Consider the following 14,638-nt stretch of genomic DNA (forward strand, 5'->3'; position numbering starts at 1 on the left):
TTAATAAAGTATTGTACAGCTGAGCTATCAATATGCCTAATACTAGTATACAAGACTCGATGTAATCATCGTCTATATTACAGATTATGTTCTGTAGTGTACAGTATCTTAATTCACATAAAACATTGCAAGTTAACATTAAGATTAGAGTCTGAATTCGGTGTAACTAACGAAATTATAGGCCCAAAGTAGAATAGAATCATTAAACTAATAGTAATTATTCTCATGTCAGCTATCATCAAGTGTTGGTCATATCTTAAGTAAATCTTGTACAACTGAACTATCAATGTGCCCAATATTACGCGTATTTGTTAAAAACCAGAATCGGTTTATTCATTGTCTAAAATACAGATTAAAGGTTGACTAAATATAATTTAAAAAATAACTATGCCAAAATGATATTGCTGAAAACTAGTTTAAATCGATATATATACCTGAGATTCAATTTGTTTCAAGTATATGCTTTTCTGCATCTGTTAATTTGAATATACTCTGTTTTGTTGCGTAAAGTATATCTATTAATATAAAAATAGCAAGTAAGTGGTACAAATTACAGCTTTGAATCCGGTCTAACTTACTTAATATCATGGACCATACTAGAATATAATAATTAAACTGATAGCAATTTCGATGCCGATTGAAATTAATCTATTGAAATATTCTGGAAACGGTAGACTTTGTAAACTGGCGACAAAGTTTTTTAAGATCTTCACGTTTTTATATGGATTTGTTCACAGTTTTGGAAAATGACGATTTAAAAAAGATCTTATATAAAAATTGTATACGTTCTGTTTAAACAACCAAAATAACGCTCCGGTTTTAGAAAAATGATAAAATTATTGTTTGATTAACGGATACTCATCATTTGAAAACGCTAAAATAATAAAGCGTCGATTACGGTTTTCTTAGATGATTTGAAAAAAAAAACGTAATATACTTACAAGCCCATGGTTCGAATCCCTACAAAGGCAGCATTTTTCTTGCTATTGTAACTAGTTAAGACTATTCAAAAGTTTATAGACTTGTTACTAAATTTAATGATATTTTTAAAATACGAAACTCTATGTACAAGTTCCTAAAATATAACCCATGTACGTGTAATACTTGGCCAATAGATATAACATTAACAGCAAATATGAATACTCGGAAGACAAGTTGATATTTTTAATCCAAGAGGTTGGACATAGCAGGAAATGTAGTTATATTCGAGTACATTTAATTTAATTAAATAAATATGCGTTGGCTTAGATGGCTCTATATAGTGGGCTTGATTATTACCCATGATGACGACGACGCTAAAAACATTCGTCTTACTGTTCTTGGAGTTTATTTACTTCCGGGTAAATTATTGCAAAATAAAATCTAATTTTAGAATCATTCTCATTTCTGGATCAATATTGCAAAAGTGTCAGAGCGCTGTGTTGAGTGCAAAACAATCAAGTAAGTAAATATTTGAATATTTATTTGTGAAATATAAGACTTCTCTAGAAACCTGTGGTTACCTTGTGTGACACTGAAACAATCAAACTCAAACTTTCGAAGTAAATTATGTAAACTACCTTCGTTCCTATCTTATAATAATCTTAGTATCTATTCAACCAACCCTATAATTTTGGCCGCCCCCTTATTTTGGTAATTATGACATATTTCTGATATAACTTAAGTTAGTTATGCTTAGGCCTAAATAAATAAATGATGTGGTTCCGGTCACCCGACCCTACCTAGAAAAATGCGCCTACCCTAAAGTTTTTATTGACCGTGCCCACCCTAAACTTTTTTTTTACCGTTTTCTGGTAGGATAAACATCAAAGTGATATCGACTTAGCCGAAAATTGTGAGAGCCGCTTTATGATCCTCTGTCAATTACGTCATGTATCTCTTTACCCACCTAAAGCCCGCCTTAAGGCAGATCGTCGTTGTAATTGGCAAATGAGAGCACACGCTTTGAATGAGCGGCAACACTGGTAAGCAGTCATACCTGTACCTGAAGTAAAATCATGCAGACGACAAGTGACGTAATTTTCATAAGTGTGTGATTTTATGGCAGTTTGTTGGCCTAGTTATCGAACAACACTCATCGGTCCCTACGGTGTACACCTCCACAATGAAATCCCGGACACTTACTTAGAAGACACATGATGGCAACCAAATGAAATCCTCGTAGATATTGGGATTTCATCAGGGATTTCAATAGACGCAGAATCCTGCGTTTTGACGCGAGCAAATTAAAAATGACTCATTTTTGACGCAACCCTTTTTTTCTGCTGTGCGTCATTTTGACGCGTCGAAAATTTGACCAGTGCGTCAGTCAGTTAACATCTCGAGTTCCATGGTAATAAATCCCGCTGTGCTCCTTATTGAAATTAATGTTTCAGTATTTGAAACTCGGTCTATAATCGAGGAAATACCCCGGGCGTTGTTTATCTTATCTCATCTCTTTTAATACACATGTCACCGTCTAAATATACTCCTATAAATATGAGGTCGATTTACATCGACCTCATATCGTTTAACGTTATTTTGCAATAGCATCGTTCCGACATGAATTCATGTCGGAAGCTTTAACGGCATCAAATTCATATAACAGCACAGAATAATCATGCAATAAATTATTAAACATAAAATATAAACATTATTTTACTAATTGCATTAGAAAAATGTTTATACAAACTTACAAGTAATGATAGTCCAGACCTTAAAACACTACCACTGTTCAAATTCCATATTGTTGCCATATAGCACTGTGTAAATTGAAAGTTGCATAATGTTACCTCATTGGTCGGTTATAAATACATTGTTTCTCTGTATATAGTATTCGATTTAGACGAAAATAATAAATAATAAATTTACGTGGAATGTCATATTAGTTTTCCATTAAAACTTTGATCTTGCCGTGTGTGTTTATGGACGTTATTAATTATGTTATACTTATTTTTGTATTTCATTAAGAATTAGAACGTGTAGCCCTTTTTGTTAACAGTTTTTAGCAAACGATTCGCGGCTTAATAAGACACGGAAAATAGTTAAAGCGACACTTTCATTTAAAGGTTTAATGTGAACAATATTAAATGAAACCTTTTTGGTATTAGTATATTTTATTGACATGTTAAATTCGATACTATGTGTAATCACCTAACAATTCGTCTAAAAATAATTTATATATTTGAGTTGAAGACGATGTACTGTTGTATAAGTCTGAATAAACTATCTGTCTGCCTGTCTAAATCTAAGCCGTCATCGTCCCAGTGAAAAAAAAATCTGATTTTGAATAGTTGGACATGATGCCCTGATGTCAAAATACGAAATGACTCGCGTAACACCGACCGTGATTTTCAAGAATCTTTAATTAATTGATAATTTAAGGTTAATAACATTTCATATAATTATACATAATTCCCTCGTTGATAATTAACAGCAAACGATGAATGTTTTTGACACCCATTTTATTTCAAGTATGCATGCAAAGCCGAATAAAATCGAGAGGGTCCGCTATATACGCTGTTTCATCATAAATTTATCACCCTTTCTGTGTTATAAACAAGAGCTGAAATCGTTAATTTATTAAGATTTATTTATAATAAGCTTTTTTGATATGTTTCTTGAAAAAATTACCACAATATATTCCATAAAAAATATAAGAATCATGGCAAAGGAAATTCAATGGCCGGTTTCTAAACAAAAGCATAATCGCCAAGACCGTAGCATCAGTTCAGTGCGTTAGGAACGCGCGCAACTTTCTTCCGCCTTCATTCCTTAATTACTTTCGTTTTAAAACAATTTTTTTCTATCGTATACAGAATTCTATTCTCCTAAGCAAGATGTAATTTTTAAAACTGAACTCCAAATATAAACGCTACAAATTGGTATTAAGTACGAACATGTCAACCGTAAATCTAGATTCTAAAACTCCAAAACAGTATAATATTTGCAAAAGTTAAAGTTATAACTCGCCGGGCTGTCGAAATCAGAAGAACGCTACAAATTGGTATTAAGTATGAACATGTCAACCGTAAATCTAGATTCTAAAACTCCAATACGGTATGATATTTGCAAAAGTTAAAGTTATAACTCGCCGGGCTGTCGAAATCAGAAGAAAAACTTAATATATGTTTATATATCTGTTTACTACGTAACGTAAGCTTTCTAATGATATATAATTTGTCAAAATCGGCCGAGAAATGAAACTATAATTCAACAATAGACGTGAGTGGGTACATCAAAATGTATCACCTCGGCGGTTCGCTGTACGCTAATTGTACAAGATCGATAGCCACAACACGGTAAAACGCGCGGTGGTAAAACATAAAATGTGTATTTCTTGTGTTTATCTCACTATAAATCCATTAATAACAACGGGAGTATACTAAAACGTATATTTTTTGAAAGAGGAATTAATAAGCAACAAGATAACGTATAAACCAAAACAATCGGATAAATAGTTTTTGCATAAGATTGAATTTACTTCAGTAAGGGTCCAATACTCGATTCATCTCCTATCAATATACACTCCGTGATACAACTGGTAGTTTTAACACACACATATAGGTTTCATTTAATTAAAAAGTACAGAAAGCTAAAAAGTGATGTGGTTTGTTGTACAACAACAATTGGTTATGTGTAACCTATTCAAAAAATAATTTCGTTCAAGATAATTAAATGTAATTCTATAAACGACAAACACACTTCGTGTGTTGTGTATGTTTATTTTTAGCTCATCTATTTTTTGAAAAAAAATTATGAGCTATTGTCATCACCTTGGCGTCGGCGTCGGCGTCGGCGTCGGCGTTGGCGTTGGCGTTGGCGTCGGCGTCCGGTTAAGTTTTGCGTTTAGGTCCACTTTTCTCAGAAAGTATCAATGCTATTGCATTCAAACTTGGTACACTTACTTACTATCATGAGGGGACTAGGCAGGCAAAGTTAGATAACTCTGGCGTGCATTTTGACAGAATTATGTGCCCTTTTTATACTTAAAAAATTGAAAATTTTGGTTAAGTTTTGCGTTTAGTTCCACTTTTCTCAGTAAGTATCAATGCTATTGCATTCAAACTTGGTACACTTACTTACTATCATGAGGGGACTGGGCAGGCAAAGTTAGATAACTCTGGCATGCATTTTGACAGAATTATGTGCCCTTTTTATACTTAGAAAATTGACAATTTTGGTTAAGTTTTGTGTTTAGGTCCATTTTATTCCTTAAGCATCAAAGCTATTGCTTTCATACTTGCAACACTTACTAACTATCATAAGGGGACTGTGCAGGCAAAGTAATGTAACTCTGACTGGCATTTTGACAGAATTATGTGCCCTTTTTATACTTAGAAAATTGAAAATTTGATTAAGTTTTGTGTTTAGGTCCACTTTATTCCTACAGTATCAAAGCTATTGCTTTCATACTTGCAAGATTTATGAACTATCATAAGGGGACGGTGCAGGCAAAGTTATGTAACTCTGACTGGCATTTGGACGGAATTATGGGCCCTTTATACTTAGAAAAATGAAAATTTGGTTAAGATTTATGTTTTGGTCACTTTACCCCTAAAGTATCATAGATATTGCTTTCATACTTGGAACACTCACAAACTATCATAAGGGTACAGTAAAAGGACAAGTTGCATAACTCTGGTTGTCATTGTTACGGAATTATGGCCCTTTTTTGACTTAGTAACTTTTAATATATGGTTAAATTTTGTGTTTCGATCCACTCGAAGTATCAAGGCTATTGCTTTCAAGCTTCAAATACTTACATGCTATCATGAGGTTACTGTACCTGGCAACTTGAATTTTACTTTGACCTTTGAATGACCTTGACTCTCAAGGTCAAATTATTAAATTTTGCTAAAATTGCCATAACTTCTTTATTTATGATTCGATTTGATTGATACTTTGATGAAACTACTCTTACCTGACATACCACAATAGACTTCACCCAAACCATCCCCCGTGCCCTCCCCCCCCTCCCCCCCTCCCCCCCCCCCCCTATTTTTTTTTTTTTTTTTTTTTTTTTTTTTAAGATCATCTCACAAATGACCACCACACCCTCACACTATACCCCCACCCCACCCCCCCCACCCCACCCCCCCCCCAAATTTTTTTTTTGATTTTTTTTTTTTTTTTTTTTTTTTTAAGATCATCTCACAAATTATCACCACACCCTCACACTATACCCCCCCCCCCGATTTTTTATTATTTTTTTTTTTTTCGCTTTTTTGGAAGATAATGTAATAAATGTCCACAACCCCACACTATACACCCCTCTTCACTCCACTCCTCCCTCCTTTGTGATTGAAAATGAGAGTCCCTTCACCTTTAAAAAGAAAATAGATGAGCGGTCTGCACCCGCAAGGCGGTGCTCTTGTTAAAATGTATCATAAGTGATACATAAGTGGTTTAAAAGCACAATTTTTACACATTTAAGAGGTAATCGCTAACATTTATGTCTAATTAATGATAATTTTATGCATTAGCAAAGATTTAACGAGAAAAACTGAAGTTTAAGTTGAACTCAATTTGCTATAGACGAGTTAATTGTTATTGTTTACATTCGGGATTTTCCGCGCATGCGCACTGACTGGTTGGCAAAAACACTGGTTACAGTAACGTAATACATGTATACAGGGCTTTTGTTTAGTCAATTAAACGATAAAAAAATCCGAAATAAACATTACAACTCTTATACAATAGTGCAAATATATCATATTTAGTACCAATAAATAAATGTATCATCATATGTATAATTTCCTCTTTATAAAAATACAAGTTAGTTATTAGCATCAGAGTAAACGTGGTCGGAAGACTAAATACTGACAATACCACACAACAAAACAATAAATTAGCCGTATTCTTTTTTATAGTAAGACTTTAAAAATGATATTTAAAAGCTTATAAAACATATATTAATTTGATTATAACTATAAACGGTGTGGATATTGTTATTGCTCATCAGCGATCAAAGGTGTATTATAAGAGGCGCATTTAATCAATTATAAAACAAAGCCATAAAAAACGGAATACATTACAATCGTTAAATGTTGTGGTAATTTTCTTTTCCATAGAATGAATTTTTGGTTCGTTTCCATTGAATTACAATATTAATAAATTTTAATATACAAATGAAAATAAAACCTGCATCTTGTGCAAATTGAACTGTCTTTGCATGTATATTGAAATCTCTTAACAAGTAATACGGAGTGATACATTTAACAATCTAGCATTTTATGATAAATATATATATTAATTTAATTTATTTTAAGAAATATTGTTTTTCCATTGTGATTGCTTGGTGTCATTATGGTGTTACGTGCAATGCAAGAACGTACAATCTTTACACTAAATTGACGAGTTTACATTTGCCGGTACCCGCGGTAAATACATCAATTGTGTAGCAGTAATATTGAACAATATTTTAAATTTAAAGTTATAAAGCACTGTATTATTATGATTAAACTGGCTTACATATAAATACGCATGTTCTTGTTAATCCGTTTCAGACAAATATCTTCTTTTTTTAATATGTTAAATTATTTATTAAAGCAAATGTTACGTATTTTGGCTTTAATATTTGGCTTGCTCAATATGACTGCTCAATATGCCAAGAGATGACATGGAGGTATCATAAAGTCTGCCACATGCGGTCTATGCAGGGACCCAACTAAAGTATTGGTCCCTATGTTTATGACACCGGCATGTTTTCTGTGTAATTGTCTGGGCAGTCTCCGATCATAACGAGATAATATGCTTGTGACGAACAACGGTGCCATTAAACACCAGGTTAGAAATGCTGAAACAAAAGTGTCAAAATTGGTGTGCACAATTAAATAAAACAATTAGATTTATGAATTTATTTGTTGTGTAACAAGGTAAGTTTGTACAGATATATTAAGGTTAAAATCAGTTACTATATGTTGCGAACAAAAAGCGATCTATTTGTTGTTTGTTTTCATCCTTATTTGTGTTCTTTCATTAAATTTAATTTATTCTAAAAGAATTTCCATTTCTGAAATTTTGTATCTAAAATGGACGTGAAAATGCGTTTAGTAGAGATTTTTGTGGTAACCACATACCGAGCTCGTAGATAGTGTACGTTCCACTCCATAGCTCGTTATTAGTAAAAACAAATAATAACAATATAATCGTTCCAAAAATGAATTTCCACGCATGCTTATGTTTTATTCAGACATAAATAGTAAAATTATATTTGATGCAGTTCATGAGTATCAATTGAGTCATATACGCTTATATGAATTCCACCTCTTTTTGCCAACCAGTGGGCGGAGTCTAAACTTTGCAGGTGCGTGTGACGTCACGCGTTAACTCGTCTATAGGAAAACGACGGTAGCCGTTTAGACGTAAGCGGGGTAGCTTACGTCTAATTATTTGGACTACGTCTAAATAGTGCGTGCCCACAGTGATTACGTGATAATTTATTGACCATCCGATAATTGCAGATTTTTTGCAGACTTTTCAGGCGGCACGGTTAAAGAAAGTCGGCAAAATTAATTAAAGTAAAAACCATATTGATCAAAGGTCTATTAATTACGTAGATCCAATAGTAGATCTAAGTCCAGCGAGTTTTGTCAGTTGTTAATCCACCGATAATTACGATTAACACCCATCTTATATAAACTGGAATCACAGTTCATTTATTATACTAACAAGTAATAATACTACACATAAACATTGAGAAAACACATTTTCTCGATAAGATACAAATTAAATTAAATTATCCGAGTAGAATTAAATTGCTGCGTCATGACCTTCGACATTGTAAATGGCGGACTTAACATTCAACCCGCGTTCAATTCAAAGCTAGCGATTCAAATTGCAAGTAATGGCGATTCAATAATGGAGAAAGCAATAACTGGATTTAACAAACATTTGATATGGTTTGTTAAACCCGATAACAACAAGAAAAATTTGGATTATTAAAGTAAAACTACTACAGGTAAGGCATTCCAAAGTGTACATATTTCGGACACGTATAGTTTTCGGATAAACAGTATCTATCTATCTATATATACTGCTAGTCGCCAACAATTAGCATTACAAGCAGGTGCGTGTCAGTGCTAGGAAATTAAGGAAGAAGTGTATAGGAGATAAAAGTAATACATAATGTATTTGTGAGACATAGAAACAATGGTGATAGTGTTAGTTAAAAGAAGGAATATACAGATAAAAGGTTAAAAACAGCCAACCTGCTTAGAAACTGTGGTCTAGTTTGGTCACCCCCCAGCCTAAACTGGTCCAGGGTAGGTGCCTGTACAATATTGGCTGGTAGAGAGTTCCATAGGACAATAGTGGCTGGATAGAAGGAGAATTTATAGTAGTTGCTTGGAGTAGGGATTTGTCTGAATGAAAGAGGGTGCAAATGTCTAGTGAGCCGGGTCGGAGGAGTGACATAGGGAGGCATTGGTACAGCAACCAGTCCGTGGACAATTTTATAGAACATTAGTAGCCGGGAGTCATACCTTCTGTTCTCGAGTGAACGCCACCCTAATTTGTCTAGCATGTGTGTGACACTGTTGTGATATGAGTAATCATTTGTAACCCATCGAGCGGCCCTGCGTTGGACCATCTCGATCTTGTTTATGTTGTGTTGTGTGTGTGGGCTCCACACTGAGCTACTATACTCAAGTTGTGGGCGGACCAGGGTTTTGAAGGCAAATTCTCTAATGCGTGGGTGTTTTATGGGAATGTTTCGTTTGATGAAGTTTAGTGTTTGACTGGCTGTTGCAGTAACCTGGTTTATGTGTTTATTCCAGCTGAGGTCAGATGTGATGCTAACACCCAAGTATTTAGCTTCACTAACTGTTTCTAGAATATGACCGTGGAGTGTGTAAGTGGATTTGTAGGGACGTTTTGACCTGGTGATGTTCATAACCGTACACTTGGAAGGATTAAATTCCATATCCCAAGTGTGTTCCCATTTTTGTAGCCGATCTAGATCTTCTTGCAGGGTATTTTGTTCAGTGGGATTGTTGACCGTGATGTAGACAGCAGTGTCATCAGCAAATAACCGGACCTGTGACACTATGTTTTCTGGCAGATCGTTTATGTAGAGCAAGAAGAGGAGAGGGCCGAGAACAGAGCCCTGGGGGACACCTGATGTGACTGGAACCTCGTCTGAATTGTCACCATTTACCAAGACAGACTGAAGTCGACCTATAAGGAAAGATTTAACCCATTGTAATGTGCTATCTTGGATGCCGTGTTGGTGCAGTTTGTAGAGTAACTTCATGTGATTGACCTTGTCGAACGCTTTCGAGAAATCCAGGAGTATTAGATCTGTTTGTTGACCATGAATAAGGTTCCTGGATAAGTCCTCTACAAGTCCTATGAGCTGTGTCTCGCATGACAGTTTTGACCTAAAGCCATGCTGGAGATGGAAAAGAATGTTGTTGACCTGGAAGTGTTTGGTGATGTTTGAGGCGACGATATGTTCCATGACTTTGCAAAGAACACATGTCAGTGAAATCGGCCTGTAGTTAGCAGGGTTACTTTTGTCGCCTTTTTTGAAAAGGGGGGTGACGTTCGCCTTGATCCAGTCGGAGGGGACAGTGCCTGTGTCTAGAGATTTTTGAAAGAGTCTGGTAACCAAGGGGGCAATTTGTATGCTTAGATTTTTGAGGACAATAGGCTTGATATTGTCAGGGCCGCAAGCTTTGCCAGTCTGCAAGTTGGACAGAAGCTTTTGGACACCACTTACACTTATAGAGATTTCGGGCATTTTGGGGTATTTTGTCTTAGGGGTGTTCCTGAACAGGGTTTGGGCTTTCATTAAACAGAGTTGACCTAATTTTAGAGGATTCATTGGGGTGAAGACGGACTGAAATTGGCGATTGAGGAAGTTTGCTTGACCCTTGCTATCAGTGATAAGATTATCATTTTCCAGTAGAGGAGCGATACCTTGGGTATCCTGTTTAGCATTTTTGATTGTGGAGAAGAGCTTCTTACGGGAGAAATTTTGACCTGTGTGGGGGGTGTCTGGATCACCGGACTGCGCTTCGAGTACGTATTCAAGGTAACTGTTGTGGGCCTGATTTATTTTATTTTTAACCTGATTTCTGAGTTTTCTATACTGTTGTTTGACCTTGGGACTGCCAGTTTTCTGTTTAACATATAATTTATTTCTTTTTCTTATTTGTCTTAGGATACTTTGGGTGATCCAGGGAAGAGAGGGTTTTGATCCTAACCTCTTTGAGGGAATAAAGAGGTCTGATCCCTCTCGGAGAAGGTCCTTGAATTCAGTCCATAGCTCTTCGATGGACTTAGATTGGTAATTTGTGAACATGGTAGGGGACCTAGAAACAATGTATTGTTGAAAGTTGACCCAATTTGCTTTAAGGAATAGGTGTACAGTGCGGGGCTTTTGTCGATTTAGTCGGGGTTTGATATCGGAAGTGATTTGTAATAGATATACTAGATGTTCCATGCATTTAGTATGTGTTTTGTTAGAAAAGCTATCATAGGGATGATGATAATATAATGATGATAAATATGTGATGAAAAGGTGCTACCGGTACATATCTTAAATTATTTAAATGTGTTAAAGACTTAAATGTGTTATAACTATAAGGAAGTATATTTAATGTACCAATTCATTAAAATATGTTGTGTTATGTATCATGGTATTGTTATTTAATAAAGCAGTATAACTTTTTAAGATATTGTGTTACTCTTAGAGCATATTTTTATCTACAAAATTGAATAATACAGACTAAAACACAATTAACGCGCTTCAAAATTGACCCCACCATTTTTCAATTTGACTCCTCAAAATTTCAGTCCAGGGGTCATTGACTCTTGGTTTTTAAAATCTATTGAAATCCCTGATTTCATGCATAATATGGTCAAAACATTTATTCGACACGTGATGCTCTTTAACAAATTATCGTTGAATTAATTATGCACAACTGTAAATGTTTCGTTTGATTCTCAAATGAGCATTATTCAATTTGTAATCCAAAACACGCTTCCGAATTTTAATGCTAACGCGACATTAACAAATTCTAGGGTCAAATAAACAGTGCTTTATTCTTTGTCTCAATAAAAAGCGCGCGAAAATGATGCAGACATGTATAACGTCACATAGAAAGTGCGGATGCATTATGTGTTGTATAAAAAATGAACATCACGTCAGGCGATTTACGTGTGTTCAGTGGAAAAAAACCTGCCCCGATTGGATGTTATTTCATCACATCTTTAAATAGTAACAAATGCCAAAATTTATTTGATACTTTAGAAAAATGGCGAATGTTTGTGATTCTTGAGCAATTTTATGGTATTTACCAGAATTTGCTATACAACTGGAATACATGTATATGGGATTATCGGGTAGTGTCAGAGTAGCGACGGGAAAAGAAGTAAGTATATGCAGTAATAGATAGAAAGTATGGTTGATACGGAATCGATCAAGACGGGATTATGCGTGAAAGGGTAAAACTTTTTTTTAATGTCGTTATCAATGACGCCATTGCTATTTTTTTCTTTAAGAGTCATATCGCACCAAATAACGTCATTTCACTCTACAAATGTAATAGAAAAAACATATGGAGGGTGCAGCCCATACACCCCCCCCCCCCCCCGCCCCCAGCACTGGGTAAGTTTTAAGTGATTTTTTTTAACTTTCAATTACATGATTTAATAATATTGATATATCCTTTAAGCAAGTTGCATACGTACATACACCCGTAGTAAACCTTGTTTTTGGGCATAAACCGGAATCATGGTGGTTGTTCTGATGGTTTTTATGATAGGTTGAATCTCACCAGGCTGGAAAAAAGAATTGTTAAAATGATAAATATTCAAAGACGATCACTACACAATAATTGGAACACTTTTCTATGGTATACATAGATGTTTTATGTGAAAACCATAAGTATAAATTGACTTTTAAAAACAGGCATCTTGTATGGAGAAAATAAAAAAAAATAATAAAAATCGACCTACCCTACCTAGAAATTTTGGCAATGTTACCAGAACCACAACATTATTTTTTTTAGGCCTTATTTAAAAAAAGTCAATAACATAGATGGGTTGCCCGTCAACTCGCACGGCTTTTGGTCAACTCGCACGGCTTTTCTGGTCAACTCGCGCTTTTTGAAGTCAACTCGCACCCCCAAAAAATATATTCAGAAATAAATGTAGGATATAATATGATCAATAGTTTATAAGTAATGTATAAATCATAGAAATTATGTCTTTTTTAATTATCTGAATAAATGGTTGTCACATTTAATGTCTCTTTTACACTTGTGGTCGGTGTTTGTCACGGGTTTTATGAATGTGTGTAAGAGGTGTGAAAGGTGTTATATACAACGAAGAATAATTAAAATGACAAAACATGTATAAGAACCATTCATTTCATTATATACTTAATATTTCATAACTTAAGAAAAGTGTCTTTAACAAAATACTTAACCATGCAGCCCTAGTGTTATAATTATTACGCATTTCATTTGCACTAAAAATATATTTAGCAAGGTTTATAATGTCTTTTATTTGCCGACTGCATTAGAATGTCAAACAAAATGAAATGTGACCCATTTTTATACCGGAACTCTGATAAAGTAGACCCATTTTGATACAAGATTTTTGAAAAAGCATACCCATTTGTATACGATCCCATTGAGAAAGTAGACCCATTTCAATACAAGAATTTTGATAAACTGGACCCTTAGTTGAGCTAGAGATATAATCTAATTGGTCGCTTTTCAATTCGTCTATCGTTATAGAAATATCCATTTTCAATATGTTTTCAACTTTTAATAAATCCTATATTTAAGTATGACCGGAAATAAAATATGTTTTCTTTGTTTACTTTCAAAGCCTGTGACAACGATTTTTTGATTCCACACATAATCAAAATTGTCTACAAAACATATATTATTATCCAAGATGTAACAATGACAGCCAGGAATGACAGAGTATGATTCCGTGTACACATGTAGCGTTATGTTGGTTATTTTGACAGTCGTCTAATTCCGACACAATTTTCATAAATCATTTGCAGTAACTGCACTTTTCCCGGCACTTTCAGATTATGTAACGATTTCGTCACTTTATATTTGACGTATTTTAATATATGACGTCAGTGCATATCATCTTGGTCGATCAAGCAACATATCAAAACAGTCAAGTTTCTGCATCTCTCCCGCTACTGAAATTTACTTTTTGATACCCATGTATATACATGTACAAGAATGACATTTATCATACCCATTTTGATACTGATACCTTCAAATCTACATGCATTTATATACAAGCACATTTCTGATTTCAATACCCATATCTATACTTAGATGCTCAAAACCATACCCATTTCTATAATTGTAGTCGAAAAACACAACCCATAAAATCGGCACACCCCTATAGACCCGTATATAGGAAGTTACCCCCCCCCCTTACCACCTCATGTGATTTCTAATTTATGTGACGATAATCGAAATCATGCTAGTGATGTTTTGAATTTTTTATTTGTTAAGAAGTCAATAATTGTACCGACGCCCAATTTCGATGATTATATGAGATGTTTTTGTTATGCGTCATTGAGAACACAGAATATATTGTGTTTGTGATACTGTTATCACTCGATCCAAGTATTTTTAACGAAAAGTGGAATATTTGTAATTTGCGTATTATA

The 14,638-nt window shown here is 34.5% G+C and overlaps 1 protein-coding gene across 8 annotated transcripts in view; it reads left to right on the forward strand.

The window, feature by feature from the left end:
* Positions 1-1,292: 1,292 nt before the first annotated feature.
* LOC127867843 (protein lifeguard 3-like) overlaps positions 1,293-14,638 on the forward strand; it is a 47,155-nt gene continuing 33,809 nt past the window's right edge. For all 8 annotated transcript variants that reach the window (XM_052409336.1, XM_052409341.1, XM_052409337.1 and 5 more), the window contains exon 1: positions 1,293-1,440. The gene's annotated coding sequence lies outside the window, so the exon portion shown is untranslated. The remainder of the gene's footprint in view (positions 1,441-14,638) is intronic.

The sequence above is a fragment of the Dreissena polymorpha genome, chromosome 2 (genome assembly GCF_020536995.1).
Source record: "Dreissena polymorpha isolate Duluth1 chromosome 2, UMN_Dpol_1.0, whole genome shotgun sequence".
Taxonomy (NCBI): Eukaryota; Metazoa; Mollusca; class Bivalvia; order Myida; family Dreissenidae; genus Dreissena; species Dreissena polymorpha.